Below are 13,113 nucleotides of genomic sequence, written 5' to 3'. Positions count from 1 at the left end.
GTTACTTTCCCCCGCGTGCGCCTGTGAGAAGGTCTTGAAGTTAAGTCAAGTCAAGTCAAGAGTTTTAATTGTCACGGCATACAGGTATACAATGAAATGCGGGTGGTCTTGCCCGCAACGATGTGCAATACAGTGGTACATATAATAGAATCAAAATGAAAAAACAACATTGTGCAGTAAACAGGTAACAGGTAACATGGAGTGACATCTCGGTATCTGTACATAGTTATTTACAGAGCATATGGGACATGCTAGTTAGCTTTGGTAGTGCAATACACTGTTCCTGTTATTCTAATTTAAAGTGTCCTTTCCTTTGGCCATAAGTGTGCGTGTGTGCGACATGAGTGTGTGCCCGCTCATGTTAAAGTGTTAAGTGGCTGCTCGTGTGTGAGCGTGCACAGTGTGCGTGTCGTGTGTGTGTTCATGTGTGCTTGTGTGTGGATAGTTCAATGTTCTGAGCACTCAATGTTCATTGTTCATGGCTCTGATGGCCTGGGGGAAGAAGCTGAGCCTAAGCCGCTCTGTCCTAGTAGCTGGGGTTCGCAGGCGTCTGCCTGACCTCAGCAGCTGAAACAGGCTGTTATTGGGGTGGTGAGGGTCTTTCATTATCCTGCAGGCTCTGGATTTGCACCTCTTGTTGTATAGAACCTGCAGGGGGGGTAGTGCAATACCCGTGGTACGCTCGGCTGAGCGCACCACTCTCTGTAGGGCCTTCTTGTCCTGTGCCGTGCTGTTTCCATACAAGGCAGTGATGTTTCCGGTCAGGATGCTCTCTACAGCTCCTGAGTAGAAGGACTGGAGTATCTTCCCCGATACTCTGAACTTCCTTAACTGTCTCAGGTCGTAGAGGCGCTGTTTCGCCTTCTTTACTACTGTGTCTATGTGTGTTGACCATGTCAGGTCCTCTGAGATGTGGACCCCCAGGTACTTAAAGCTGCTCACCCTGTCCACGGTAGCCCCGTTAATCATCAGTGGTGTGTGCGTCTCCTGCTGTCCTCTCCTATAATCCACGATCAGCTCCTTGGTTTTACCAATGTTCAGGAGCAGGCTGTTGTCCTGGCACCAGGGTTCCAGTACCTCAACCTCCTCCCGGTAGGCCTTCTCGTCGTTGTCCGAGATCAGCCCCACCACCACCGTGTCGTCTGCGAACTTCACTATGGAGTTGGAGCTGAACTTGGCCACACAGTCGTGTGTGTAGAGTGAGTACAGCAGGGGGCTCAGAACACAGCCCTGGGGGGACCCGATGCTCAGGGTGATGGTGTTGGAGGTCTGACCCCCCACCCTGACCGCCTGGGGTCTTTCGCTCAGAAAGTCCAGTACCCAGGCGCTCAGGGCGGAGCTCAGACCTAGCTCGATCAGCTTGTCCACCAGTCTGGTGGGGACTATGGTGTTGAACGCTGAGCTGTAGTCAATGAACAACAGTCTCACATAGCCCCCCTTCTGACGGTCAAGGTGCGAGAGGGTGCTGTGCAGTACCTGGGAGACCGCGTCGTCGGTGGACCTGTTTGTCCTGTATGCAAATTGCATAGGGTCCATATCACTGGGGAGGGAGGCACAAATGTGGTCCTTGACCAGCCTCTCAAAACATTTCATGACCACAGAGGTGAGTGCCATTGGTCTGTAGTCATTTGGACATGTTGGGGAGGGTTTCTTCGGTACAGGGATGATGGTAGACATCTTGAAGCAGGCAGGGACCACTGACTCCGCCAGGGATTGATTAAATATGGCGGTGAACACTGGGGCCAGCTGGTTGGCACAGGACTTGAGTATGCGTCCTGTTATGCCATCTGGGCCAGCAGCCTTCCTGGTGTTCACCTGCATAAATGCTCTTCTCACACTGTGTTCCGACAACGAGAGAGCGTCCCCGCCCCCCCGCGGTTGCCCCCCCCCCCTCCACAACAGCCGGCGCGCCAGTGACGTCACTAGCCGGAGAGCCGGCAGCGCCACTGTCTGCACCAAACCGAGCGTAGAAGATGTTGAGCTTGTCCGCGAGGGAGGCGTCGTCGCTCCCCATTGAGGGGGCGCTGACTTTATAGTCAGTTATTGTCTTCAGTCCCTGCCATAATCCTCTTGTGTCGTTTTGTGCCATTTGTGTCTCCAGTTTGTCAGCATATGTCCTCTTAGCAAGTTTGACAGCCTTGCGTAGAGTATAGACTGAAGCCTTATACTCCTCCATGTTTCCTGACTCTCTACCCAGGTTGTAGGCGGTGGTACGAGAGTTCAGAGCTGCTCTAATAGTGCTATCCACCCACGGTTTCTGGTTTGGGAAAATCCGCACCGTTTTTCTGGGGACAATACCATCGGCTATTGTTGTGATGTAGCTCACCACTGTGTCTGCGAGCTCGCTGACGTCACTGGCGCTTCCTTTGAACATATCCCAATCCGTGTCTGTAAACACGTCCTGGAGCGTGGCCTCTGATTCGTCGGTCCACTTTTTTGTCTCACGTGACACGACGGCGTCACGTGATCTTTGTTGATATGCCGGAAATAGCAAGATGGAGTCGTGGTCGCTCGAGCTTGTGGACCCCGTTAATGGCGGAGCGGCTACTGCCTTGTAGCCGGCTCTGAACGGGGAATAACAGTGGTCGAGTGTGTTTTTCCCTCTGGTGGAGCAAGCGATGTGCTGAAAAAAGGACGGCATCACTTTCTTCAGGTTGGCCTGGTTGAAATCGCCGGCCACTACCATCGCTGCGTCTGGATATTTGATCTGGTGTCTGTTGAGATAGTCGTGTAGTTCTCCCAGCGCTTTGCCCGTATTTGCGTGTGGGGGGATATATACGGCGGTCATGACGACCACGGAGAACTCCCTCGGGAGGTGGAACGGACGACACAGGATAGAAAGATGTTCCATGTCCGGAGAACACGAGTTTGAGAGAACCTGCACCCCCTCGGGATTAACCCAGGAATTGTTCGTGAGGAGGCAAACTCCGCCGCCGATGGTCTTTCCTGAGGCAGCGGTACGATCTGCACGTAAGACTGTGAAGGCATCCGAGGGAGATACGCTTTTGTCCGGAGTCGCCGACGTGAGCCATGTCTCCGTGAGACATATGATGTTGATGTCTCTCATCTCTTAGTTAGTTAGTTAGTTACTTCCCCTGTGAGAAGCTCACTTCTTCCATGAAGTTAGTTACTTCCCCTGTGAGAAGCTCACTTCTTCCATGAAGTTAGTTACTTCCCCTGTGAGAAGGTCACTTCTTCCATGAAGTTAGTTACTTCCCCTGTGAGAAGGTCACTTCTTCCATGAAGTTAGTTACTTCCCCTGTGAGAAGGTCACTTCTTCCATGAAGTTAGTTACTTCCCCTGTGAGAAGGTCTATCTATCTATCTACTTCTTCCATGAAGTTAGTTACTTCCCCCCACATGCGCCTGTGAGAAGGTCTTGAAGTTAGAACTTCCCCTGTGAGGTCACTTCTTCTATGAAGTTAGTTACTTCCCCTGTGAGAAGGTCACTTCTTCCATGAAGTTAGTTACTTCCCCCCGCGTGCGCCTGTGAGAAGGTCTTGAAGTTACAGTAGTTACTTTCCCCCGCGTGCGCCTGTGAGAAGGTCTTGAAGTTAGTTACTTCCCCTGTGAGAAGGTCACTTCTTCCATGAAGTTAGTTACTTCCCCCCGTGTCCGCCTGTGAGAAGGTCACTTCTTGCAAGTGGATCTTGGTCCCTCTATGCGTTCACCCCATTACTGACAGTGATAAGTGAATAAACTCCACAACATCTTACTGTAGCGGGTAACAAATCTAGCTTCAAAAAGCCACTTAGGGAAGCAGTTATCAAGAAGGAAATCAGACTAAATCTAACCTGATTGTATTGAGATACATTGAGGTGAACTTCTTTTGTGTTTTAGGTTTTGAATTGTTCTTAAAGGCTCTTAGATTTTAATTGTTTTATATTTGTATTCTTCTTATTTCATCTGACTTTTTTGTGATGTGAACTTTGTTCACTCATTTAATTTGGTTGATCTTTCATTTGATTCACAAGCATTGAGTATGCTGCATTATATTTTGTATGTTTGCATTATGTTGTGTATTTGCACGGACCCCAGGAGGAATAGTACAATAACCTCACTACGGTGGAGACTAACAGGTCCTTAACCCTTTCACTACCACACTACCAAATGGTTAACCCTTTCACTGCGACAATACAGAAGGTTAAAAGAGAATTATTTTTTATAAAAAGACAACAAAGCAAAGTAAAGAAAAGAAAAGCAGGAGTTTAAAACCACTAAACAATTGCAAAACATGATTAAGAAAATTGCTAAAAAGCATAAATGACAACAGGGATTTTAAAATCAGCTAAAAGCAAGAGTATAAAATAGGTATTGAGCTGTGCTTTAAAGCTATCCACAGAGGCTGCCTGTTATATATGTAGTGGGAGATTATTCCAAGCCGTCGGCCCATAGAAACAAAAAGCTGCTTCGCCGTATTTTTTATATTTCATTGTAGGCACCTCGAGCAGGTCCGCACTACTACTAGTAATCACAACCACTGGTCTTATCGTGTATCAGGGTGCAGCCTATGACAAGATACAGTATGCAATATAAATTAAATTTTTTATTTACCCAGGCAAGCAAGTAAGAACAGATTCCTATATACAAAAGCAGCCTGGCCTTTTGAGGGAGGGGAGGGGGGGGGGGGGGGGGGGGGTGAGGCTGAAACAAAAACAAGGTTATGTCGTGCATACAAGTAAAAAAGAAAAAAATTACAGTAGCAATAGTATACAAGGAAAATTACAATAAATAAGGGAGAGAGAAGGAAAGCGAGAGAGGGGAAAAGAGAAAGGGAGAGTGAGAACCAGAGGGAGAGAGAGAGAGAAGAAAGGGGGAGAAGGGGGGAGGTAGGTGAGGGGGCGGAGAGAAGAGTCTGAGGGCTATGCGTGCCAGTCGGTTATGATCTGTTGCAGATTTTGTTTAAGAGCAGTGAGCGATGTGAGCGCAGTGCGTTTAAGGGTGTCATCATGGCAGGTGAAAACATAGCCAAGTTCAGTGAATGAAGTTTCTCTCCATTTCTCTCCCAATGAGAGCGTTCAGTAGAAAGCTATCAGGCTGCACGTTAGCCTAGCTTAGCACAATGAATGGAAGCGGACAGTGCCGGTTAGCCTTCGGGAGAGGTGTTAGTTGGACAATAGGCTAACCGGCACGGCCCGCTCAATGACTCAACACTCAACACTAACCCATCCATCTACATTCATTGCACACACATCCCCATGCACACACTCACTTTAAACATTCACCCTCAACATTCCCTTTAGACACTTTTTAACACTACACCATATTTATATATTTATTACTAAAAGATTTGCACTACATCTACTTCATTTTATCATTTTGTTGCATTTTGTACTTTAGTTTTGTATATTGTATATTTTTGTATAGTGTTTGGTCTTTATTCTTTTAACTTTTTTTTACTGTATGAAGCACAATCATAGGGGGCTCATACAGAAACAAGCATTTCACTGTAATATACAGTACATGTATAAAACAAAACTTGATTAGGTCCAGGGGCTCCTGGCCTTGTGGGTGGCATGACAGTCAGGTTGAAGGATTGTAGGAGAGAGACCACTGTGGCAGACTGGGAAGGGTCAGGTAGGTTCAAGTCACCCATTAGCGTAGGAAGTTATGAAGTCTGCTTTCTTGACGGCTGATTGGCAGTTTCATAAGCCCCTTTATATGATCATATATTTGTGGCCATGGGTGGGTAGTGGAGGTTGGCAGGGTTGCTTCTGAACTGGTGTTGTGATGGCCTGAAGATGACCTGAAGGAGGGATTGGAAGTAGGGAAGGTAGGAGGCACAGGGTGAGGGGGATAAGGGTAGATGTAAGATGACCTGAAGAAGGGGGTTGAAGTAGGGAAGGTAGGACTGGAGGCACAGGGTGAGGGGGATAAGGGTAGATGTAAGATGACCTGAAGAAGGGGGTTGAAGTAGGGAAGGTAGGACTGGAGGCACAGGGTGAGGGGGATAAGGGTAGATGTAAGATGACCTGAAGGAGGGGGCTGAAGTAGGGAAGGTAGGAGGCACAGGGTGAGGGGGATAAGGGTAGATGTAAGATGACCTGAAGGAGGGGGCTGAAGTAGGGAAGGTAGGACTGGAGGCACAGGGTGAGGGGGATAAGGGTAGATGTAAGATGACCTGAAGGAGGGGGCTGAAGTAGGGAAGGTAGGAGGCACAGGGTGAGGGGGATAAGGGTAGATGTAAGATGACCTGAAGGAGGGGGCTGGAGTAGGGAAGGTAGGAGGCACAGGGTGAGGGGGATAAGGGTAGATGTAAGATGACCTGAAGGAGGGGGTTGAAGTAGGGAAGGTAGATGTAAGTAGTAAGAGGAAAGGTATGGTTTTCTGAGGGGGGAAAAACGGTATAAGGTATAACAGTATGTAATAGGGCTGGGCGATATGGCCAAAGATTATATCACGATAACGATATATCACTCGATATCGCTAATTATCGAATTAGCTAATTATAAAAAAAACAGATGTATGTTTATTTTGCAGCAATTCTTTGTCATTGCCGCCATCTTTAGTGTTACATCCCCTCACACTCCAGTTCTCAGGCTGCAGCTGGTTTGAAAGCTAAAGTAAACCGGCTTCTCTGCTGGCTGTGGCTCCAGGAGAGTTGAACAGTTCTGGCTCTGCTAGTTTCTTTTCTATCTTTTGGTGCTTTTTTGGTGGACAAACCACTGCACATGTGCACCATGACTCATGACTGGAGACTAGCTCTGCTAGCACACATAGCCTACTGTGTACAGACGGTTTCAAACTGTATTTTAAATTAGAAAGCAAACAAAATAAATGGACAAGAGAAAAATAAATCTCAATTTGGTCAGTATTGTCTTTTGGACAAGCAAAGCCATTACTTTAAGTTGCAGGCAAGAAAGACAAGTCTGTCCACTGTCTCTGAGTCTGGTTTTAAAACTGCCCTGTTTGCAGGTCACAAAATAAAATGTCGATATTCTTTTTCCGATATTTCTTTTTTTCAATATTGATTATTAAAATATATCGCGATAATTATAGTTATCGTTTTATCGCCCAGCCCTAGTATGTAATTGAATAAATAATGATCTACTTAGCTCTCTGTAGGGTGATCTCACAGGTCAGGTAATCCTTCATTGGAAAACTCCCACAAGAAAACTCCCTTGTTTTTGTTTGCAAGTCTTCAACGCAGAGGCGCTCCAGAGGATGTCCAGTGGTGGAAGAAGTACACAGTTCCTTTACTTAAGTAAAAGTAGAAATACCTAGATAAACGAGTACTCTGGTAAAAGTAAAAGTCCTCCATTCAAATTCTACTTAAGTAAAAGTAAAGATGTAGGCTATTTGCGATTGAATGTACTTAAGTATATAAAGTAAAAGTATGCATTCTACATGACGTTTGTGTATTCCAGTGCTTGGGAGCATTCAATCCTCAATCCGTTGTCCTCTAAAGTGGTATGTGGTCCATTTATGCTGCTCTGATTATATTCTCTGTGAAAGTATATAATCTTCATACATTTTAACCATGTGTTACGGTCGAACCAAGTGGTCAAAGGTGGCAGTACCCCAGAACAGACAGACACAGGAGACAGATGTTACGTATAAATAAACCAGATTTAATAAACAAAAGGAATACAAGGGGAATAAACAAACCTATACTAACAGGACCTAAGTGGGGGGGGAAGTGTGTGGATACCAGCAGTGTAAATGTAAACGGTGTGTAAGACAGTTTAACATATGTGTATGGATGCGTGTGTCTAGCGTGTAAAACTAGTAATGTGGTGTAATATGTAAATGTGTAGGGCTGTTGTTCGTTTGCGTGTACTAACCAGTCCAGTAACAGAGGGAGGGAGAATATCCAGGAATATTGTCCATCCGTGAGAAACGGGGGAGAAGTCCAGAGACGCAAGTGGGAGAGAGAGAGAGCCCGCGGGGAGCGACACGGTGATTGCCGGGGGTGGGGGTGAAGGACAGAGGAGAAAACAACGCCGGTTAGAAAAACAGAAGAACGAAAACACTGGGGAAAACAAAGTAACGAAGCCGGGTTAGTCAACAACACGAGAGAAGAATGCTACGGCTTGAATATATTCTTTAGGTAAGAAGACTAACCACAAGTGATCAGTATAACAAGCACTGAATGATGGGCTGTCGGGCTTCTTATGGAGCAGGTGTCTCTGTCTCCGCGTGCGCCCCAGCTGTTTCCGATTGCGTCTGATTAGGCTTGACGAGTTGTGATGAGGTGGGAGTCGCAACACCATGTTTTCTATGCAAAATCTGTTTCTTCAAAGTAACTAGTAACTGATGGGTTCAGATAAATGTAGCGGAGTAAAAAGTACAACGTTTCCTTTGAAATGTAGTGGAGTAAAAGTATAAAGCCTAGAGGACATAGTTTAGTCCTGGCTGCCTATTTCTTATTAACAGCGGAGGAGTGCTGCCGAGTGCTTCCGCGTTTTCCCTGATTGGCTGCGACACGCCCCGCGGCAGGCGCGGCAGCCGCAGAGCGGAGCGGCATAGCTTGCGGCATTATGTAGCCATAATCCGCCATGATTTTCATTTGAAGCTTAGCTCACCTGGCAGTGCTGCGGTCCTGCGATCCTGCGGTCCGTTGGTGACAAGTTTGAATCCCATCAATTTTTTTTTTTTTTTTTTTTTTGGCGTGTATTCTTTCGCCGGTTAAGGTTAGGCATGGTTAAGGTTAAGGTTAAGGTTAGGCATTGTTTCGGAGTTGGTTATGGTTAGAAGGGTTAAGTTTAGGCGCTGTTAAGGAGCTGGTTAAGGTTAGAGTTTGTCTTAGAGAATGGCAATATTCTTTCTATGGTTAAGGTTAAGGTTAGGCATGGTTAAGGTTAAGGTTAAGGTTAGGCATTGTTTCGGAGTTGCTTAAGGTTAGAAGGGTTAAGTTTAGGCGCTGTTAAGGAGCTGGTTAAGGTTAGAGTTTGACTTAGGCCCCGTTTAGACGAGCGTTTTGTGAACAGAAACCGCAAAAGTCATCTTGCGGTTTCACTTTTAATTTTACGTTTAGACGAGCGTTTTGGAGTGGAATTCTCCGTGCAGACGACGCTGTAACGACGGAGACCCGCTGTCACACGATTGGCGCATATGTCACATGACGTGCTGTGAAGACCCGCCCTACTCTGCCTCTGATTAGCAGACTGTGGATGGGGAATGTGATTGCACCAAAGCAGAGTCACTCACAGACAGTGGGTCCACTCGCGCCGCGGCACAGATTCTTGTGTATTTAACCCTTTCACTGCCACACGACAGCCGGTTGTGTGATAGTAAAGGGGTAACCTTCTGTCGTGTGGCAGTGAAAGGGTTAAAAGTACTGCCAATGTAACCTTCAGGTGATCTCCGTTGATATAAGTCAGACATACTTGCTTTGTTTACGTCTCGGCTACTGGCGCATACCTGCTACCTGTGACGTAAGCAGTACGCGCGACCAGAGCCGTGACAACCCTTTCGTCATCGTTTTAACAGATTTATACGGTTTGATAGTTTAGACGAAAGCGCAAAGCTTTTGCGTTTCTAGGAATTCCACCCTGGAAGGTTGGAAAACGCCGTTTCCGTATAAACGAAAGGCACATCTGTAAAAATATTTTTGCGGATTCACCTGCTAGCGTTTCCGTCTAAACGGGGCCTTAGAGAATGGCAATAGACAGCCTATTTCCGCGCTGCAGCGCAAGGCAATAGACAGCCTATTTCCGCGCTGCCGCTCTCTCGCGCTGCCGTGGTCACATGGGCGTATTGGCCAATCAGAGAAACGCTAAACACAAGTTGGTTGCCTAAAATATTCACGCGGCCTGGGAGGAAGATAGTGGGTATATACGTAGGCTGCACAGGATTCACACCCTGACTTGTGTGCGCGTGTGCACAGATGTGAGATGGCGCTGACAGAGATGGTCTTTCGAGCTCCCACTCAACCTTGCGTTTTACTATGTTTTTATTTTACTATATTTCTTGTTATTTTTTATATTCTATTTGATGTTACTACTACTACTACTACTACTACTACTACTACTACTACTACTACTACTACTACTACTACTACTACTACTACTACTACTACTACTACTACTACTACTACTACTACTACTACTACCTATTGTTACCATTGTTGTACTCATTGATGATTCTTAATTGTGCACTGTTGAGTCTGAGCTCCAAACACAATCATTACCTACAATGCCCCCTGTATTGTTGTGTATTTGACAAATAAAGAACTTGAACTTGTGTGCGTGTGTTGGTGCTTGTGTGTGCTTGTGAGTGTGCGCGCGAGTTTGTGTGAATGTGTGTGTGTGTGTGTGTGTGTGTGTGTGTGTGTGTGTCTATCTATACCTACAATATGTACCTATTGAAGTGAAGTGACAGTAGCCTCAGCTATTTGGTGAATGGAGATCATCGTTGGTAAACATTGCTTTACGTCGTCCTCACAATTCACTCATTCCTTTGTACTAATACGACACAGAGCTCATAGAATGGAATACAGATTCTAATTCTGTGGTTAAAGATAATAATGTGAAGTGAGAAGACTGAAGAGGAATTCTTCTGTGTGTCGCACCAAATAGCTGCTGCAAAGATTACTACACATCTGTGTTGAGGTGATTTTATGAAGAATACTACACATCTGTGTTGAGGTGATTTTATGAAGAATACTACACATCTGTGTTGAGGTGATTCTACGAAGAATACTACACATCTGTGTTGAGGTGATTTTACAAAGATGATTTTTTCAGCAGTAATACTGTATACAGAGCAGCATGTGACTGGATCCGAGCGGTTCTCCTGCCCCCTGGGGAATATGCCTTGACTTTTAGCCTTTATATTATTTTCATACCAGCGCTCGTTTTCCTATGCTTTTTTGTTGTTGTTGTTCTTCTTCTTCTATATTATCACCGACATCCAGATGGGGGGATCCCCTTTGAACATCCCATCTGAGGTTTCTCTCCTCCACGCCGCCTGTGGTGCTTCTTTCACCCTATTGCTAGGTTTTTAGTGAGTCGTTCCCTATCTTCATTGGGGAAAGTCTGGGAGTGTCGCATATTTGGATTTTATGGTGTTTTTTGTTCTGGATCTATTGTGATGTTTCTTCTTGACTTGTACAGCCCATGGGGGCTAATTCCACGTGATCTCGGGCTATACAATAGTATTTCTGTGAGCGAGTGTGTGTGTGTGTGCCTTCGTGCGTGTGTGTGTGTGTGTGTGTGTGCCTTCGTGCGTGTGTGTGTGTGTGTGTGCCTTCGTGCGTGTGTGTGTCCTGCCGGCCTGGCACGCTGTTCCAATCCCTTTCCAGTGTTTTTATCATTGAGGCTAATTTCAGCCTGTAATCTGATTAGGGTTAATCTGAGCAGCTTTAGCATCCTGCTGCATCTCTCTCTCTCTCTCTCTCTCTCTCTCTCTCTCTCTCTCTCTCTCTCTCTCTCTCTCTCTCTCTCTCTCTCTCTCTCTCTCTCTCTCTCTCTCTCTCTCTCTCTCTCTCTCTCTCTCACACCCACTCCCTGGTACACACACACACACACACACACACACACACACACACACACACACACACACACACACACACACACACACACACACACACACACACACACACACACACACACACACACACACACTCCGGATCTATGTTAACTGCTACTGGCTGTGTGGTCGGGGGTGCTCTTCTGTGTGTGTGTGTGTGTGTGTGTGTGTGTGTGTATGTGTGTGTGTGTGTGTGTGTGTGTGTGTGTGTGTGTGTGTGTGTGTGTGTGTGTGTGTGTGTGTGTTGTGACCGTGCCGCCACCTCCATCCCTGTCAGTCTGCTGTTAGCCGTGCACCTTCCCGCTCGCGCCGCGGCTCAGACCTCAGACCCAGGCGTCTGCCAGCAGGTGTCCGTCCTCCGTCTCTCCCTTCAAACATGTTCCGGAACCCGTGGATCTCTAGCTACGTGGACGACGTGCGTTACTGTGGGAGAGGTAATAATAATAATAATAATAATAACTTCGTTTTATATAGCGCCTTTCTGAAGACCCAAGGTCGCTTTACATAGGGGGAGAAAATAACAAAAGGCCAAGTTGAAGAGGTGGGTTTTGAGGAGTTTTTTGAATGGGTCCAGACTTGGGGCGTTGCGGAGTTCTGCGGGGAGGAAGTTCCAGAGGGTGGGAGCCGCCACGCTGAAAGCTCTGTTCCCAAAGGTCCTCAGTCTGGTTCGGGGAATGGAGAGCTGACCAGTGTCTGTGGATCACAGGGACCGTGACTGAGTGTAGGGGTGGAGGAGGTCAGTGAGGTACTGAGGTGCCAGAGCAGGAGGGTTTTGTAGGTAATGCGGGATTTGATGGGGAGCCAGTGGAGGTGGATGAGGGTGGGGGTGATGTGCTGCCAGGGTTTGGTGGACCATGTGTGTTAGTGTGGGAGAGGTAAGGTCTGTGAGAGGGGCTCTGGCACTGATGACCCCCTTGCCTCCTTCAAATGTCTCCTGTCACGGTCGAGCTGGCTGGACTCTGTAGAACAGTGGTCCCCAAACTATGGCCTGCGGGCCCGGCCCCCTAGAGCCGCGGAGCTTACATATTTTTTTATTTATATTTTTATTTTTTTTAAAGATGGCAGCATCCCCATTGTCTGTGCTGAATGTTTGTTAGTGTTTGATATTTTTTGTTGGTTTCTAGTACTTTTAAACATCCATTTTTAGTAAGTAGTAGTTTTCATTTGATCCTATCATTTTTTCATTCACCGATTTGTGGACTTTTTTTTAGTGTCCTGAAAGGTGCCTTATAAATAAAATTCATTATTATTATTATTATCATCCAGGAGGGAAAAGACACTTTGGATAGTAGGGACTGCATCTCTGCCTGTCCTGGCCAGGAAACACTTTGCAACTGTGATCTCCTCTGGCAGTAGTTGGATATTGTAATGTGTGGCAAGGGGTTGCAGCAATTCCACTGAGAGAAACTGGTCTGAGGCTGGATAACATGCCTGTATGCCTCTCATAAGTTGTTCTCCAACTCATGAGAACCTGCTCTCAAGCTCTTGCAGCATTCTGTCGAGGACTGGATAGAACAATCTGTCTCAGCTGATCTCCTGAGCTGAGGTCTGAGCTTGTGCCACAAGATGACTCAACTACATACTCGTCCATCCTTTTCTGCTTCCTCCTTTGGCTGGTAGTATGTTCCTCAATCCCATGGCC

The sequence above is a fragment of the Notolepis coatsorum genome (assembly GCF_963971535.1).
Source record: "Notolepis coatsorum genome assembly, chromosome: 13".
NCBI classification, from domain to species: domain Eukaryota; kingdom Metazoa; phylum Chordata; class Actinopteri; order Aulopiformes; family Paralepididae; genus Notolepis; species Notolepis coatsorum.
Note: the sequence above shows the minus strand (reverse complement) of the source record.